This window comes from Phyllobates terribilis, unplaced genomic scaffold (genome assembly GCF_046119375.1).
Source record: "Phyllobates terribilis strain yellow unplaced genomic scaffold, ASM4611937v1 Scaffold_120__1_contigs__length_5212024, whole genome shotgun sequence".
Lineage (NCBI taxonomy): Eukaryota > Metazoa > Chordata > Amphibia > Anura > Dendrobatidae > Phyllobates > Phyllobates terribilis.
This window is the reverse complement of record NW_027362880.1, coordinates 2,287,487-2,302,579: the sequence shown is the minus strand read 5'-3', so window position 1 is coordinate 2,302,579 and position 15,093 is coordinate 2,287,487. Positions and strand designations below refer to the sequence as shown.

Below are 15,093 nucleotides of genomic sequence, written 5' to 3'. Positions count from 1 at the left end.
AGGCATTCAGGGGATTTAATCCGGGAGTCCTTCCCTTCATAAACTCTAAACTTGTGAGTGTACCCTGAGGTACTCTCACAAAGTTTATACAGCTTGATTCCGTACCTGGCCTTATTATTGGGCAGGTACTGCCGGAATCCAAGCCGCTCCATAAAAGCCATTAAGGACTCATCCACGCAGATGTCCCTTTGGAGCACGTACACTTCAGCAAACTTGTTGTTGAAGTGGTCGATAATCGGCCGAACTTTGAAAAGATGATCAAAGTTCGGGTCATCACGTGCAGAACACCTTGCATTATCGTTGTAATGCAAGAACTATTGGATGGCCTGAAAACATTTCCGGGTCATGACCATTTGTAACACTGGAGTGTTATACAAAACGTCAACGCTCCAATATTGCCAAAGTTCTGGCTTCTTCAGGATCCCAGGCCCCAAAACTTCATTATTTCTACTGCGTGTATAGGAGACCAGTTAGAAAATGATGAAGAGGGGTTTTGCTCCAAAAATTGATGAGCGTATAAATTAGTTTGGCCCACCATGAGGTTTACAAGATCCTCAGAGAAAAAGACTTTGAAAAAGTCTAGTTCTGTGAGGCCGTTGGTGTCAAACTTGATTCCTAATTCCGCCACAAAATCAGGAATCAGTGGCTCATAATTTTGGGGGGGGGCGAGGTCCACACGGGGTCAGTAGTGGGGGGAGGGCGCTAGTTCATCTTTTCTCCTGGGGCGTCTGAGTGGCGGTTCAGCAGCACCTGAAGGACTCCCGCTTTCCCGGCTCCATGTTTTAAAATTGTAAAGAATAAAGGATCTTCATATTCAATCGCTTGCTGGAGTGCCACCTTCTATCAGCTAACAGGATATCAAAGGAAAAATCTTTCTTTGGGCAGAGCACCTGCTGATTAGCGATCCCTGGCTATTTGTGACTGACGCTCACTGGACGGCAAAAAGGTATGCGATTGGAATAAGATCTGTGGTCACTGATCAGCGCTCGGCCGCTGCACGAAATGCAAAAAAAAAGAAAAACGGACAACAGTCGAGCGATGAAGTGATGATCAGCACTTGGAGGCAGAAAGGGGTATGGGAAGGGGGAGAGGAGGATTGGGGTGGATGAGGAGGGATCAAAAAATCCTACTTACAGTTGTTGTCTTTCAGATGTCGTCTATCAGATGTCTTCTGGAGCAGGAGCGGCGATTGTGGTGTCACAGGCTTCTGTGGCCCAGCACGGACCACAATCGGACAGCGTGACCGCCCTCTAGAAAAAAAAAAAGGTGGGAGCCAGCATCTGAAGGAGAAGGACGTATCTCAGAGAGCTCCTGTGCCAGGGAAAAATCCACTTCAATCCCCTTATTCCTTCGGGTCCTTTCTCCCTCCCTGACTCATTTATATCCACCAGAGGTTCCCCCCAACCCATCTGGCCCAGAACTGAGGCTCTAACCTGGTCCACTCATACACAGAGAGCTGAGGCCTGCTGGTGGGCCGGGACCTGCGGCCCTCCCCACGTGTGCACGACAGACCCGAGGAGCGCGATTTGGAGCAGCAAGCCGGGCGCTACCTGACTCTCCCTCTGGTATCCAGACGAGCACCGGCGGTGAGTTCCTGCTGCTAGAGGACCCGATATCCACGTACAGCCGAGGCCGCTGTGAGCGGAGCTGCGAGAGAGGGCTCGGCACGTGTCACGCTGGGGCCTGCAGTTTTCCCTGGACTGCGACGGAGGCCACACCGCTAAACCCGGCTGGGATAAAGGGGCACAGGAGAGAGCTGCGGATCTGACTGTAAGGTACTACAGCCCCCCGTCGGCGACACCCAGTGACACTCATAGAACGGAGGGGGAGAGCCGGCGGTACTCACAGCCCGGGACTCTGCTTCTGGAGGGCCCTTGTAGTGTTGTGGTGGCTAGTGCAGTGGCCCCCCTGGGATCTGGGACGTGTCGCTCCCTTGCACCAAAGACTGTGAGCCCCTTGTGTGTACCTGTCATAGACCTGTCCGAGGTTTAACCCCGCAGCGGCCTCCACTATCTTGCCTTGTTGCACACTGACAGTGAACTGTTGGGCCCTAGAGACAGAACCCAGATCTGGCACAGACATCCCCTCCCCTCCCCCTCAAAGAAAGCTGCAGAGAAGGAAGATAAGAGAGAAAAGGAGACCCAGCTATAGAACACAGACTCTCTTCTAATCTAAATTCCGGTCTTCCCTCAATCTTATAATCTGCACAGCTTTACAGCCCAATATATACCTATCTATAGCTACCTGCCCCTCTCTGGACTGGACACAATACCTTATGTGAAGAGACCAGTTTATTTTTTCTGCCCTTTTTCTTTTCTCTCATACTTAAAAAAAAAGAAAGAAAGAAAGAAAGAAAGAAAGAAAGAAAGAGAGAGAGAACACTATATGCCAATTAATGGCTGTATAATGACAACACCTAGTGGCTGAAAATTAAAACAGCAACTTAATTTCTATAATAATTGGTTGCTTATTCCGATACTAACTCCTTTCGATTTACCAGAGTCAGAGGGACTATGTACCCATTTAGAGAAGGGTGAGTTATGAAAAGAGGGTATATGTCCGTCTCTAAAATGTGTTTCTTGTATTAGGCAGAAATCAACCTTGCTCTTTTTGAGAAATTTGATGACTTGACCTCTTTTTGAAGGGGAGTTGATTCCCCTGATATTATATGACAAAATCTTAATGCGGGACATACTCACAAAAATATGGATCAGTGGGTTTTTTGATCAGCTGGATGAACACTCCAGGCGGCGGTGAAGAGGACGGAGGAGGGCAAGAGATGGTGAAGGCTCTGGCTGTTCGCAAGTACGCTGCTCCTGGAGGGAGCCATGAGAGTCTGTTTATGTAGACCGGCTGCTCTATTTGGGGAAAAAGGAGAAGGGGGGGGGGAAGGAGAGAAGAAGATAGGAGGACTGAAAATTAGGGGGGAGAGAAACATTAAGATGTTCAACAGGAACATCTATTATGTCAAGAGAACAAGTGAACCTTATTCTTATGTTGTTAAAGGCACATAAAAATACATTGTACAACATTTGTATGAATACAATGAGAACATTGTCAACACTAGAACTCAATCTAGTAGCAACTTCTGTCAAAGGAAATTATTACAAATTGGACCGGAAGGTCGAAGGGGGAAACCAAAAAGGCCCAATAGAGTATAGACACTAGTTTTTTCTCTAAAAAGGAGAGTAGTGTCAGGAACTCCGGGTGGTTTGCCCACAGATAGAGTTTCCGGTCTGATTGTTTAGAAACTGGGGTAAAGTTTTCTAAATGGGTCCCGTACTGAGTTAATCAGTGATAAGACGCTTAGGTGCTAACTTTTCTTGTCGCTTTCTTTGTTTGCCCGGGCGTCCAGTCGGAGCTGCTTCCCATGAAGGTGGAGGAAGTACAGCTTGTATTGTCGATAAATCTTGTACGAAGCTCCAGTCTTCAATGCGTGTATCCGGGATGTCCAAAAGTATTAGGGCTTCATTTAGTTCTGTTCTGTTGTGAATGGTCAGTCTTTTCCCTTCGATGGAAAATGAAATACCAAAAGGGAACAAGTATTCATCAGGGGAGAATTTATCTCATTAGTAGCCCATATTAAAAAACAAAATGGGAAAGAACAACAAGATCTGCTAAATAAAATCCAACACATAGAAAAACAACATAAACAATCTGTGCTCGTCTCCCAACTTTCCCAACTCAATGAACTAAGATCCAAATTTAGCAACCTACTAAACCTTCAGTCTGCCAAGAATTATTTATTCTCCAAGTTCAAATACTACACTCACGGTGACAAACCGACGAGATTTATGATGGCACAAATTAAACAGAGGAAAGCAAAATCATTTATATCACGACTAAAATCAGATGCTGGATCTATTATCTATAAAACAGAGGAGATAGCATCTGAGTTCAGGAAATATTACGAGAAGTTATATAACCTGAAAACCCCCTCTCAAGATCGGTCAGAGGATCAGAGATCAAATACTCAAAAATTCCTTAAATCGATTTCATTACCACAGATCTCAGAATCCCACAAGAATACCCTCTGCGCCCCAATTACAGAAAAGGAAGTTGCAGACATAATAATCGCAGCTCCTAAGAACAAATCTCCTGGACCGGATGGTCTCTCTTCCTTTTATTATAATGAATTTGGCCAAATTCTTCGCCCTTATTTAGTAAAATTATTCAATGAAGCCCTCAATGGGATCCCTTTCCATCCTCAAACGCTATCTGCTAAAATTTCTATAATCCCTAAAGAGGGCAAAGACAGTACCTTGTGTAGTAGTTATAGGCCCATATCCCTGTTAAACACAGATCTAAAACTTTTCGCTAAGATTCTTGCCAATAGGCTGAGGGCCATACTCCCAGATATTATCAATATAGATCAAGTCGGCTTCGTTCCTGGCAGAGAGGGTAAAGATAACATTCACCGTGTAATTCAAATAATACACCTTTCCCAATCTACTTCCTCACCGTTAATTCTACTGGGGACGGATGCAGAAAAGGCATTTGATCGTGTGGACTGGCTGTTTATGCGGGAAACGCTGGCAGCATTTAATATCCCCAATCAGTTTACTGAAGCAATCTTCTCAATGTATAACAAGCCAACCGCGAAAGTATTAGTCAACGATGTTATGTCTTCATCTTTTAATATTTCTAACGGCACCAGGCAGGGTTGCCCGCTTTCCCCTCTACTTTTTATTCTAACACTAGAACCTTTATTACAAAAGCTCAGAGAGGAGGGGAGGATCGTTGGCATCAAATCAGCTGGTGCTGAACATAAAGTCGCAGCATACGCAGACGATCTACTTATCATGACCTCTAACCCGAGAGTATCTGTTCCAGTTATCCTGACATTACTCAAGGAATATGGTGCACTATCAAATTTTAAGGTGAACCTTAGCAAATCTCAAGTCTTAAATATAAATATCCCAGAACCGCAAAAAACTCAAATGGCAATTGGGTCCCCCTTTAACTGGTCCCCCCCATCAATACGTTTCTTGGGAGCTGAGATTTCTCCAAACCTACAAGAACTTTATAAGTTAAACTTCCCACCGCTATTACAGAAAATCCAGAAACTTACCCCCAACTGGAATATCTCATACATCTCCTGGTTGGGTAGGAAAAATCTCCTTAAATGTATGATTTGGCCAAAAATAACCTACCTAGTGCAAGCCCTTCCAATCCACCTACCTAATTCTTTCTTCGTTGACATACGAAAATTCCTCAGCCGTTTTTTGTGGCACAACCAAAAACCCAGACTTCCTTTACACATATTATCCCTCCCACACTCTGAAGGAGGTATAGACCTGCCAGATCTAAAGATACTTCAACAAGCCACTCATCTCCAGAGAGTCGTGGATTGGATCAGACTCCCACCACAGAAGCAATGGATTGAAGTAGAAGAAACAACCCTTAAATTCCCCCTTAGACAACTCATCCTCACGCCCCCAAGTAGTATTAGCCATACACCAATTAAAAAAAACCCTTTCACAGCCACTACTTTTAAAATCTGGTCCAACCCCCATATAAGACAAATATGCTCCCCGTTTCCCTCCCCTCTCCTACAAGTTAGAGACCTAGTTCTCTCCACTTCTCCAGCCCATAATGCCACAATACATAACTCAATTCGCAACTTGACAACACCACTCCAAAAAATTACAGATAATGGGGTCATGCCCTCCTTGGCAGAACTCAATCAAATGCTAGATACAATCTCTTTTCACCCCTTTATGTACCAGAAATTTATGTCTAACTTAAAACTAGTCTTTAAAACTCCAAATTATACTAGGGAGATGACTGATTTTGAGAAACTTATAGCTGCAAAAAAAAAACAAAAAAAGAACGTTATCTGCTCTACAAAAACAATTATGCTCAGCCAGAACCCCTAAGAAACTACCATATGTAACGAAGTGGGAACAAGATCTGAATAGATCTTTCACCCCATCTGAAATTAAAAGAATACTACTAGCACCTAAAGTCTCCTCTAGATGTGTTAGAGTACAAGAGAATGGCTATAAAGTTCTCTCCAGGTGGTATATGACTCCATCAAAACTTCAGAAATTTTACAAAGGACTTGATCCTAACTGCTGGAGATGCTCTTCAGATGTGGGCACTATGCTCCACATGTGGTGGAACTGCACACTGATTAAGCCCTTCTGGACAAAAATAATTCAAACTATTAATAAAATTTTAAACTTGCAACTCTTGACCTCGCCGGAGATATGTCTTCTTTTTCTGTTCCCAGACAACATCCCTAAAATAAAATTAACCCTTCTTAGACAGCTCCTGGCCTCGGCTAAGTTACTTGTGACATCCTTATGGAAATCTGCGAAGACCCCAAATATCTCACTCTGGGAAATGAAGGTCGAACAAATATACAGGCTGGAGGAACTGGCTAGTTGGGATGAAAAAAGGCATAAACAATTCTCGTTGATATGGTGTCCCTGGCACAAATATATTACAGACCACACAATACTAACCTAAAATACTTAGATCGCTAGCCCAGTCTAACCCCAATTCCCTTCCCCCCCCTTCCCATCATCTATATCTTTGAGTCCCCCCCCCATCTCATCTCCCCGTTTGTCCCACTTCCCTTTAATCTTCCCCTTTTCTCCAGTTTTTTTTTCCTTTCTGAAGTTTTATTTCCTAGATATCACAATAAACCTTCTTGAATATGAAAACAAGTTATGTGACCACAATTTTGTACTATGACATGTTCAAAAGAATTGAACCTCTCTTTTATATATATATATATTTTTTTTTTTTTTCTTTTCTGAAACGTGTCAATGTTTGGCTGAAATTTATGCAGTCTGTATAATTTCTTTTCTTATAATCTATGTGATATCGATATTTTTGAATTGTTTCATTAACAATTGTGAATTTTCTTTGTTCAATTGTTAACCTTCTTTAAAAAATCTTAATAAAAAGATGTTTGAAAGAAAAAAAAAAGGTTAGTTGAAAAAAAAGGTAAAGTAGCAAGCACGAGTGCTGATCGGTGATTTTCGTCACCGATAAACTCTCGGTGGCTGCTGGATGTCCGCATGGAGGTGGTGCAAAGTGAGGGGGGAGGAGAAAGAATTGACAGGGATGAAATAAAGTCATGAAATGCAGCGAGCTTGGACGTTGTTCAGTGACGTAGTCACTGGTTAGCGCTCGGTCGCTGCAGGACGCACAAAACAAACAAACAAACTGGGGGCAGGGTGGGTAAAAAGGAGTGGTTTGGGGTGGATGAGGGGAGAACAGAGATGGACTTACCAAAGTCTTCTCTGTTCTTCTTTCAGCAGCAGGTCCAGGAGTAAGATCTGCAGCAGCAGGACATGGAGCAGGAGACCGCAGCAGGATGCCAGAGCAGCAGCGACTGGAGCAGGCGAGAAGGTCTTGTGGTGTCACAGATGCTTCTGTGGCAACACAAGGCCCAGCACAGAGGTGATCATACGTGACCGCTCAGTAGAAATCCTCACCATGTGTGAGGAACTGCAGGGTGGTCAAAGGGGGAATGATAGGGTAGTGACAGCCAGGTCACAGGCCAGTCACCTCCCAGTCAGGAACTCTGATTGGTGCGATCGATGATGGCATCGATCGCACCAGAGATGGCTTGGGCCTGGGCAGCATCACAGGGGGTCACAGGGAGGTGACAAGACGGTCACCGCCCTGTGACCGCCTTGTCACCTGTGCTCAGGTACTCTGATAGGAGAGATCGATGTCATCATCGATCGCTCCAATCAGAGCTGTCTGGGGCCTCTGCTGACATCACAAGGGGTTATGGGGTGGTGACAGGTAGGTCACAAGCCGGTCACCGCCCCGTGACCGCCCAGTCACCAAGCGGTGGCGCTATGATCGGTGCGATCGATGTGATTGGCGATTACACCGATCATAGCGGGTTGGGGAGAGGGCTGGGGTCTCTTAGCAACAGCCTAGGATCGAAGCTCTTATGAGCACCGATCCCAGGCTGCACATCACTGTTTCCGGCAATCTGATTGCCAGAAATAGTGAGAAATGCTGTGATTGGCTGTTCAGAATTGTAAACTAAACGGTCCCTAATTGACCGACACTTTCTGAAAGTTATTGTGGGAGTAGATCACAGGGCACTCCCAGGTCCGGGTTGACTACAAGTACACCCTAGTGTTTTCTGAGGATATTAAAGATATGGTCACTCTGATTGTCCTAAGTTCCTATTACTCGTGTTATCCCATCATTTTCTTGGTCTCTTGGTTAGGTATGAAGGAGTGTACCCTTGTTCCATGAATCTGGTGTTCATGTCTATTGCCCGTATATTAAAATCTGTGACATTAGAGCAGTTTCTTGTCAACCATAAAAATTGGCCCATGGATATAGTGTTTTTTTTGTTTTGTTTTTTAGGGGGATGGGGTGGTGGCTATCCCACTTCAATAGTTTACTAGTGCTTGTAAGTATTTTGTAGATAAGTGTCCCTAGGGTCCCATCCCGCTATATCTTATTTAGAACATCCAGGAAAGGCAACTGGTAATAATTAACCTCTGATGTAAATCTAAGGCCCACTCTATTGATGTTGAGTTCCCTGACAAATTCAAGAAACTTTTCACTCGTCCTCGAGCAGATAATAAGAATGTCGTCAATATTTCTATACTATGTCCCAGTATATGGATTGCACCACTTATGATCATTATGAATATTGTGGTTTCCTCCCACTAGCCCAGGAATAGGTTAGCATACGAGGGGGCACAGGGGCTCCCCATCACAGTACCGCTGAGCTCGGGGGAAGTACTTCCTGTCAAAAAGGAAGAAGTTATGACTAAAAGTGAATTTTAGAAGATCCTCCATGAAGTCATTATGTCTGCTACACTCTATTGATCTCGATTTCAATAAACGTCTTACTCCTCTGATATCATCCTCATGTGATATATTACTGTACAAAGCCTCGATATCTAGTAAGGCCTGCTCCCCTACATGCATGTATACATGCTCGAGGGTATACATGGAGGGGAGCAGGGAAAGGGAAGACCATTTTCCAGAAAGTTTTTCCAACCTCAGGCGGTACTGTGGGAACATTATACTGTGTGGGGGGCATCATACATACTGCATAAGGGGCATAATGGGGGCATTACACTGTGTGGGGGCATCATATATACTGTCTAAGGGGCATAATGGGGGCATTACACTGTGTGGGGGCATCATACATACTGCATAAGGGGCATAATGGGGGCATTACACTGTGGGGCATCATACATACTGCATAAGAGGCATAATGGGGGCATTACACTGTGGGGCCAGTAAAGGGGACCTGTACTATGAGAACAATACGTTTCCTCCCTCCTGTCTCCATAGTTGGGTCGTATGTATCTATTACAGGAAACAGAACAAAAACCTTATGATTCTTATAAAGGGGCAACACAAGACCCCAAAAGAGTCTCGGTGCTGAAGGGGTTAATGCCCCCTGCGCCCAGTAATGGGGTCTCCACATACCTCCACCTGCAGAGCCGCCACCACATATATGGCTGCTCTGTGCGCACAGGAGCTGTGATGAGGTCACAGGAGGGGAGGAGTCAGGGGTCACATGATCAGGAGCCTCAGTGGATGCAGGACTCTGCTGTGCTGGTTGTCATGGTGCTGGATGAGCTGAAGTTTATGTGTGGGGTCAGGAGGGGTTTACAGTGTGGATGTAGCAGAGCCGCGTGTGTACGAGGTGTACGGAGCAGAGCCGCGTGTGTACGAGGTGTACGGAGCAGAGCCGCGTGTGTACGAGGTGTACGGAGCGGAGCCGCGTGTGTACGAGGTGTACGGAGCAGAGCCGCGTGTGTACGAGGTGTACGGAGCGGAGCCGCGTGTGTACGAGGTGTACGGAGCAGAGCCGCGTGTGTACGGGGTGTACGGGGCGGAGCCACGCGTGTACGAGGTGTACGGGGCGGAGCCGCGCGTGTACGAGGCGTACTGAGCGGAGCCGCGCGTGTACGAGGCGTACTGAGCGGAGCCGCGCGTGTACGAGGCGTACTAAGCGGAGCCGCGCGTGTACGAGGCGTACTGAGCGGAGCCGCGCGTGTACGAGGCGTACGGAGCGGAGCCGCGCGTGTACGAGGCGTACGGAGCGGAGCCGCGCGTGTACAAGGCGTACGGAGCGGAGCCGCGCGTGTACGAGGCATACGGAGCGGAGCCGCACGTATACGAGGGGTATGGAGCGGAGCCGCGCGTGTACGAGGCGTTGGGAGTGGAGCTGCGCGTGTACGAGGCATACGGAGAGGAGCGGCGCGTGTACGAGGCGTACGGAGAGGAGCCGCGCGTGTACGAGGCGTACGGAGAGGAGCCACGCGTGTACGAGGCGTACGGAGAGGAGTCGCGCGTGTACGGAGCAGAGCCGCGCGTGTATGAGGTGTACGGGGCGGAGCCGCGCGTGTACGAGGCGTACTGAGCGGAGCCGCGCGTGTACGAGGCGTACTGAGCGGAGCCACGCGTGTACGAGGCGTACGGAGCGGAGCCGCGCATGTACGAGGCGTACGGAGCGGAGACGCGCGTGTACGAGGCGTACGGAGCGGAGCCGCGCGTGTACGAGGCGTTGGGAGCGGAGCGGCGCGTGTACGAGGCATACGGAGAGGAGCGGCGCGTGTACGAGGCGTACAGAGAGGAGCGGCGCGTGTACGAGGCGTACAGAGAGGAGCGGCGCGTGTACGAGGCGTACGGAGAGGAGTCGCGCGTGTACGAGGTGTAGGGAGCAGAGCCGCGTGTTTACGAGGTGTACAGATCGAAGCTGTGTGTACGGAGCGTAGCCATGTGTGTGCAAGGTGTACGGAGCAGCCAATAGCAAAGCCCTCGAGGTGTGATGAACAAACGACCCCCTAAAGTGACCCCATTTCGGACACTGTACCCACCAGGGAAGTCATCTGAGGGTGTAATGGGCGTTCTTACGTTATTATCCCACAGGTGTCTCACTGATTTCTTTACCACTCGGTTGTGTGTAAATAATATTGCATTTGCTCAGAGCCGCAGCGAGGGGTTCAGCCAGGGATGGACACACCGCCGATGCAGCTGCACCCGGGCCCAGAGGTGAAGGGGGGCCCATGCAGGAAGAAGCGTAGTGCTCAGGCAGTAGACCACGCAGCTGCTATGGTGCCCCTTGACTGAGGGCTGATGCTGCTTAACCCCGTCCACTCCCACCCGTAAAGATTTTTGATACCCTGGGCAGAGTGTGGCCATTGAAAACTGGGGCATGTCATGCAGGAGAGAGGCCGCTGGCCAATGAACGCTTCCTCATCAGACTGATGAGAGCGCTCATTGGCTGCTGTGTTTGTCCTCCTGCAGGGACTTACAGGGGGTCTTCTGTCTCCTGCTGTTCCTTTCCCAGCAGCATTTCCTCAAAGAGTAGAGGGTGGGGGAGGAGAGTCCACAGCATCGGACCGCACGCAGGGGCAGGAAGCTGAAATCAGTCCTGTCTGCTGTGTCCCCTCCTCCACAGTGCGTTCTGCAGCCCTCTCCAGAAGACCCTGATATCATAAAAGATTAGTATATGAGTGCATGTATATGTGTGCAGGGCTGGCACCAGGAATTTCAGGCCCCATACTGGCAAAAACTTTTTAGGCACCCTGGAGACTCCGCCCAGGCTCCACCTCCACTCCTCGAACCTTCCACAGTCACACAGGCCACTCTTGGAAAAACTCCAGTTCTGCACCACATCCTTATCAATCACACATTAAGTGTATGTGCCCACGCTCAGGAGGCGCCTGCAGCCCCGAAGCTGCGGGATAGCCGTGTGGCTTCTGCCCTCATTTTATGCAATTGAGTGGTGCAAATTTTTTTTTTTGTACATGTGGAGTTTCCTCATAGAAGTTAGACTGTGGAGAAAGTCCACATGTGGACTCGCAAGAGAAATTGACATGATGCGGGTCTGAAAGATGCGACGCATGCCAGTTTTCGTGGGTGATCCATTGGTGCACAGAGTCGCATAGTGGACATGGGATTTCTAGAAATCCTATCCACTATGCTGTAACACCTGGCCGCTGCAGGTTTGTTGCTGCATAAGCTGCAGTGTCAAACCCGCAACAGCTCCTGACCATGTGCACATACCCTAACAGTTCCCATAGAACACCAGTTCACATACAGTGCCTTATGAAAGTATTTGGCCCCCTTGAACTTTTCTACGATTTGCCACATTTCTGGCTTCAAACATAAAGATATAAAATTCTACTTTTTTTCGGAAGAATCAACAAGTGGGACAAAAATTATTGGATATTTTAAACTTTTTAAAAAATTAAAAAAGTGGGGCATGCAATATTATTCGGCCCCTATACTTTCAGTGCAGCAAACTCACTCCAGAAGTTCAGTGAGGATCTCTGAATGATCCAATGTTGTCCTAAATGACTGATAATGATAAATAGAATCCATCTTGTGTAATCAAGTCTCCGTATAAATGCATCTGCTCTGTGATAGTCTCAGGGTTCAGAGAGCATCATGAAGACCAAGGAACACACCAGGCAGGTCCGAGATACTGTTGTGGCGAAGTTTAAAGCCGGATTTGGATACAAAAAGATTTCCCAAGTTTTAAACGTCTCAAGCACTGTGCAAGCGATCATATTGAAATGGAAGGAGTATCAGACCACTGCAAATCTACCAAGACCCGGCCGTCCCACTAAACTTTCATCTCGAACAAGGAGAAGACTGATCAGAGATGCAGCCAAAAGGCCCATGATCACTCTGGATGAACTGCAGAGATCTACAGCTGAGGTGGGAGAGTCTGTCCATAGGACAACAATCAGTCGTAAACTGCACAAATCTGGCCTTTATGGAAGAGTGGCAAAAATAAAGCCATTTCTCAAAGATATCCATGAAAAGTCTCGTTTGAAGCTTGTCACAAGCCACTTGGGAGACACACCAAACATGTGGAATAAGGTGCTCTGGTCAGATGAAACCAAAATCAAACTTTTTGGCCACAATGCAAAACGATATGTTTGGCGTAAAAGCAACACAGCTCATCACCTTCAAAACACCATCCTCACTCTCAAACATGGTGGTGGCAGGATCATGGTTTGGGCCTGCTTTTCTTCATCAGGGACACGGAAGATGGTTTAAATTGATGGGAAGATGGATGGAGCCAAATACAGGACCATTCTGGAAGAAAACCTGTTGGAGTCTGCAAAAGACCTGAGACTGGGAAGGATATTTATCCCAAACATAAAGCAAAATCTACAATGGAATGGTTCAAAAATAAACGTATCTAGGTGTTAGAATGGCCAAGTCAAAGTCCAGACCTGAATCCAATCAAGAATCTGTGGAAAGAGCTGAAAACTGCTGTTCATAAACGCCCTCCATCCAACCTCAATGAGCTCGAGCTGATTTGCAAGGAAGAATGGGCAAGAATTTCAGCCTCTCGATGTGCAAAACTGATAGAGATATACCCCAAGCGACTTGCAGCTGTAATCGCAGCAAAAGGTGGCACTACAAAGTATTAACTCAAAGAGGCCGAATAATATTTCACGCCCCACTTTTCAGTTTTTAATTTTTTTAAAAAGTTTAAAATATCCAATAAATTTCGTTCCACTTCACGATTGTGTCCCACTTGTTGATTCTTCCCCCCAAAATTAGAATTTTATATCTTTATGTTTGAAGCCAGAAATGTGGCAAAAGGTAGAAAAGTTCAAGGGGGCCAAATACTTTCACAAGGCACTGTACATAGCAGCAGCTTTTGTTTTGGCCAAAAGATTTTGTAAGCTGCCGCCACGACAAGGTAGACTCTTCTGGCAGGGCCCTACTCTACTCTAACCTATTAAACATTTCTTAAAATATCCAGTACTCTATCTAGGTATATTTTTCTTTATTTTTCTTTAAGGGAATGTGTCGCATACATTTTTTCAAATAATATCACATACAAAGGGACAAAAACCGTCACACCGTGGCCGGACCACATATTACCACCACATGGTGACCGAACACCACATACAAGGAAGAAATGCCACCACACCATGACCAGACCACATATTACTACATACAAGTAATACTATATACAAGGAACATAGAATTAAACCTCATACTCTTGTTCATGCATATTTGTATCCCACCCTGTATATAAACTGTTTATTGCAGGAAATTTGTGTGAAAACCACCGATGTTAGGAAATCCACCCGCATCTGATCTGGTGCAAAGCATAATATCCTGGAAAAGGATCATAGAGCCGCAGATATACCGAGCATTATCAATCATCAACGGGAGGCAAATAGATGCATCATTGTAAAACAGACGAAAACAAGTATGTACAAAACACTGGTGAGATTACTGTAGAACATTGCAATGGTGAATCAGATTAGATGGAGCATACAAATCCATGCTATCCAGGAGTTGGATGTATAACAGATCAATTGCAATGGGATATGTCTGCATAGTCTGATGCAAAACTTGATCGTGAGGCTATAGGTATAGCAAGCATTTCTATCTGTATCAATGAAAAACAGATTGTCATGGAAATATTGAAAATCTTTTCTTCTCCCCTGTCATAGATATTAAGTCTCTCTCCCAGACTCCTCTTCCCTCCTCCGCTATAGTAATTGTCCACGGGAGAAGAGCTGATACTTTGGCCAGTTGCCTCTATGCAAATCAACACACACATGAGAAGGGCCTTGTAAGCAAATGCTGGCCCAAAAGTTGCTACCAAACCCAATTAACACAGGCTTGTGATAGATTTACAGCTAACTGAGAAGGTTGTATTCCCAGTGCTTCAAAGGGAATGTAACAAAGGCCTGCAGACGGCCCAAAGCCAATATGGAATAACTAAAGTTCCATATGTCCGATAATAATGGGGCCTATATTTTGGTCAGCTAGGGAATAATATGGATATTTTCCTGTCTCTGTAAGCCTCTCTGGGGAGCTGTGCCGCAAAAGTAACAAAATAGCAGACGGCAGCTATACCGTGTGTGGTCTCTGGAGAAAGGTAAAATCATAACAGAACATATGGAGTCAGTTTTGGGCCTCTACGATCAACCCACGATAAGTTATCGCAAAAACCAGATATGTAACAAGAATATAAAGGCTGGAGACTAGCCCCTGTGATGTCATCATAGGGGGTATGTGGGCAGGTCTCCCCTTAGGCATAAAATAATCCACGGAGGATGGATCAGCACTTATGTTGGAAGTTACATATTTTGTGTA

At 46.3% G+C, this 15,093-nt stretch overlaps 1 protein-coding gene across 1 annotated transcript in view; it reads right to left on the bottom strand.

Annotated features, from left to right (window-relative positions):
* Nucleotides 1–2,860, bottom strand: part of LOC141201613 (uncharacterized) — a 126,331-nt gene extending 123,471 nt beyond the window's left edge. Inside the window, exon 1 of the mRNA XM_073663616.1 lies at nt 1,135–2,860. The gene's annotated coding sequence lies outside the window, so the exon portion shown is untranslated. The remainder of the gene's footprint in view (nt 1–1,134) is intronic.
* Nucleotides 2,861–15,093: the final 12,233 nt, after the last annotated feature.